At 40.6% G+C, this 3,745-nt stretch overlaps 1 long non-coding RNA gene across 1 annotated transcript; it reads right to left on the bottom strand.

Annotated features, from left to right (window-relative positions):
* Positions 1-1,360: 1,360 nt before the first annotated feature.
* LOC135561331 (uncharacterized) lies at positions 1,361-2,992 on the bottom strand. The gene is made up of 2 exons (XR_010459378.1): positions 2,657-2,992; positions 1,361-2,555 (listed from the first exon to the last, which is right to left on the bottom strand). It is a non-coding gene; the product is annotated as an uncharacterized LOC135561331 (long non-coding RNA).
* Positions 2,993-3,745: the final 753 nt, after the last annotated feature.

Here is a 3,745-nt window from a genome sequence, read left to right as displayed (position 1 = left end):
TGCTAAAACTATAGTTTGTTGACAAAAAATTTGTGGAGTGGTTGAAAAATGAGTTTCAATTACTCCAACCTAAGTGTATGTAAACTTCCGACTTCAACTATAATTGGCCCACATTATGTTTCTGTGTTACAAGAAATGTAACACCTTATTTGGTCTGTTCCAATGTTTTACAGAGAAACAAAATGGCCTTGATTTGGTCTGTCCCAATGTTTTACAGAGAAACAGAATGGCCTTGAATGTGTTATGCATGACTCAAATTTTCTGTTGAGAGAAATACAGCATGAGGTCTGACTACAACAAAACGAGCAAAATGACTCATGAAATATAATTACATTTTGCCAACAGTTTTCCTTCGCCACCCACACTACATTGTCCCTACTGGTTCAGTGGTACTATGGAAAAAGGAAAGATTGGCTCTGTGCTTCGCAGTTGGCTCATCTCATGACCTATTAAAAATGGTCAGGCGTTAGGGCAGGGACTGCTTCCTTGAGGCTCCAGACAATGGGAGGGGAACAGTTGGGACTCACATTTCCTATCTGGCCCGAAAGAGTGTCACGCTGTGGCCATAAACCAATAACTAGTTCTGTATCAAATCAATGAAATGAAATTGTATTTGTCACATTTGCCGAATACAACTGGTGTAGACTTCACAGTGAAATGCTTGCTTACAAGCCCTTCCCAACAAGGCAGAGTTTAATAATAAAATAGTAACACAAGAAATATACAAGAATGGAGCTATTTACAGAGAGACTAGTACCATATCAATATGCAGAGGTACAAGGTATTTGAGGTATGTACACTAAGGCAGGGTAAAGTGGCTAGGCATCAGGATAGATAATAATATGAGTAAATAACAAACAGAGCAGCAAATTATGAGTGGAAAAGTGCGTTTGTGTCAGAATATGTGAGCAGAGCTGAGCGAGGAGCAGAGCATGCCCAATTTGACTGGGGTGTGGAGCGAGATTCCTTTAGCAACTGTAATGGAGTTCGCTAAATATTTTCATAAAGAAACTTACAAAACACGCAGGTGCTAAATCAAGGTGACTTGATTTAGAAGGAGTCCGGTGATGTAAAAAACATTGTGAAATCTGAAAAGATACGTATCCCAAAAGCATGATGGTATGCTTACTACGTGCACATGCTAAATTAAAGGAATGAGGTGGGTAGATACTGTAACTAAGTGTGTCATTGTAGCAAAGTATTTATAAACAAAAAATCTGATCTCTTATCTATACAATAGGCCATTTTTTGTTTAATTTGTATTTAATTCTAACTAAGTCACAGCCTATATGCACAATTTATAGACTATAATGATTTATAGTGAATAAATATATATATGCTATTTAATGAGTTGGACAAATTTCCTGTCAAAATGTTTATAATTTTTTTTTCACCTTTAATAAAAACAGGTAGGCTAGTTGAGAACAAGTTCTCATTTACAACTGCGACCTGGACAAGATAAAGCAAAGCAGTGCAACACAAACAACACAGAGTTACACATGGAATAAACAAAGGTACAGTCAATAACACAATAGAAGAAATCTAAAAACAGTGTGTGCAAACAAGTGTAACAAGTCATTTTGGGTGTTGGGGAAAACGTATGGAGAATAAAGTACATTATTTTCTTTCGGAATGTAGTGAAGTAAAAGTAAAAGTTGGCAAAAATATAATTAGTTAAGTAATGGACATATACCCCCCCCAAAAAAAACTTAAGTTGTACTTGAAAGTATTTTTACTGAAGTACTTTACACCACTGCCCAAATACCATCACACCAGTACATTAGCATACTTTATATACACAGTTACATACGCATGTATCACATAGTATTCCATACATAAGTTAAGGCCATGCAACCTGAGTTGAAAGTGAGTGAGGTGCACATGTACAGTACATAAACAGATGCATTCACCATATATTTACGTGGTGGACACTTGATACGGTCACATGATATTGTTGTGGTATGTCACAAAATCATGTTACGACCACACATATCAATATTCATTTTATGTATTAATATTTAGCTAAGTGGATGGGTCTCTACGGAAGGTGTAAACGGCACAGCAAAATGGTTACTTGCATAGTAGCAATATCAGAAGTAGATAGTGTCAATATAAATAAAATATATAGCATGTACATGAACAATATCAATATCAATGACGAGGTAGTTATATGCATACAATCAGGGGTAAAGTGGCTGAGCAGCAAGATACATAAAACAATTGTAGTAGCAACGTATGGCGTTTGTGTTAGGAGAGAGTCATTTGAATAGAGGCACTGCCGATAGTGCTGATGAGAGGTCTGTCCGAACCACGCATGAACAAGGGAATCTACATTCGGAGAGCCTGTTTCTGTCCTGCCCTTGACTTTGGTGCGGGGCATGTGATGTCCACAGACTCTTCATCGCAAAACTCCCTGATCTTCTCAAAAAGATACGTTTGTCAAGCTGTGTCCAGTCCAGGTGGTGCTTGTACAGGCAGACCATCAATTGGAGGAAGGATGTCAGCAGTCCGAATGCTCCTTGGCGACAACAACACCAGGCTCCAGAACATCGAAGCTATAAAACAGGGAATAACAACAACAAAAATCAGAAGACATTACAATTTTGCACAACAACAATTCACCTCCCAAGTTTATATAAGAAAAATAACCTCATACAATGCAAGGAAAATTATTTTCAACTGAAGTGCTGGTACTGCTTGATCTGTGGTAGCGGCCTGAAATACGGAGTCAGGTGTTGTTGCCAGCCATAGCTTTCCACCAGCACCGTATCGTCCTCCAGTCCAACCAACTGTGGAATGTTGACCCCTGTCACAGTGCTGACCTCCGTAACACCAGCAATCTCAGACAAAGTGTTAATTCTGGGTTTTTTCGGCCGAAGCACCAATTGGGGGCAAACTTGGTGTGGTCTGTGATCAAGAATTGAAGATCCAGAATGTGGTGGAGCTTGTGCATGGTCCGCCAGGCTTTAACTTCCTGACTGATGTCTTTAGATGTTGCTTCAATATATTGTGGTATCCCAGGAGGTTTACCAAGGGGGATGGTAATAGAGGGGAGGTACGTGAGGAGACGTTGGCTCCCTCTGCTGGGAATACGGGAGCTGGGCACCCCGACACAGACAGCTCTAAGTGGAGGTAATTAGAGGAAAGTGCCAACCAGCCGTGGAGGTCAAATGAAAGGAGCACGGTGGCACACCGCAAGAGAGAACGGGGAGAGACCGACACCAAGCGAAAGGAGAGAAGAAGGACCAAGCCAAACCTCAGTGATTTTCTTGTTATGTTTTTTTTCTGTCTTAGTAAAGTTGTTTTTGCGGACTAAAGCCTCCCTGTCTCTGTGTCAGTTTCTGCACGCTCAACCCAACGCCCCACGGTTTACCACAATATCCACATGATTTTCCTGCCTCAGGATGTCATCTATTTTGTGAAGTGCACTAGTCTCTCCTGCAGCAAAGCACCCCCACTTCATAATGCTGCCACCCCCGTGCTTCACGGTTGGGATGGTGTTCTTCGGCTTGCAAGCCTCCCCCTTTTTCATCCAAACATAACGATGGTCATTATGGCCAAACATTTCTATTTTTGTTTCATCAGACAGGGTGGACATTTCTCCAAAAAGTACTATTTTTGTCACCATGTGCAGTTGCAAACCGTAGTCAGGCTTTTTATGGCGGTTTTGGAGCAGTGGTTTCTTCCTTGCTGAACGGCCTTTCAGGTTATGTCGTGTTAGAGCCGATTTGGACATATTTGTATA

This window comes from Oncorhynchus nerka, linkage group LG17 (genome assembly GCF_034236695.1).
Source record: "Oncorhynchus nerka isolate Pitt River linkage group LG17, Oner_Uvic_2.0, whole genome shotgun sequence".
Taxonomy (NCBI): Eukaryota; Metazoa; Chordata; class Actinopteri; order Salmoniformes; family Salmonidae; genus Oncorhynchus; species Oncorhynchus nerka.
The sequence above is the reverse complement of the archived record's forward strand: the minus strand, read 5'-3'. Positions and strand labels throughout refer to the sequence as shown.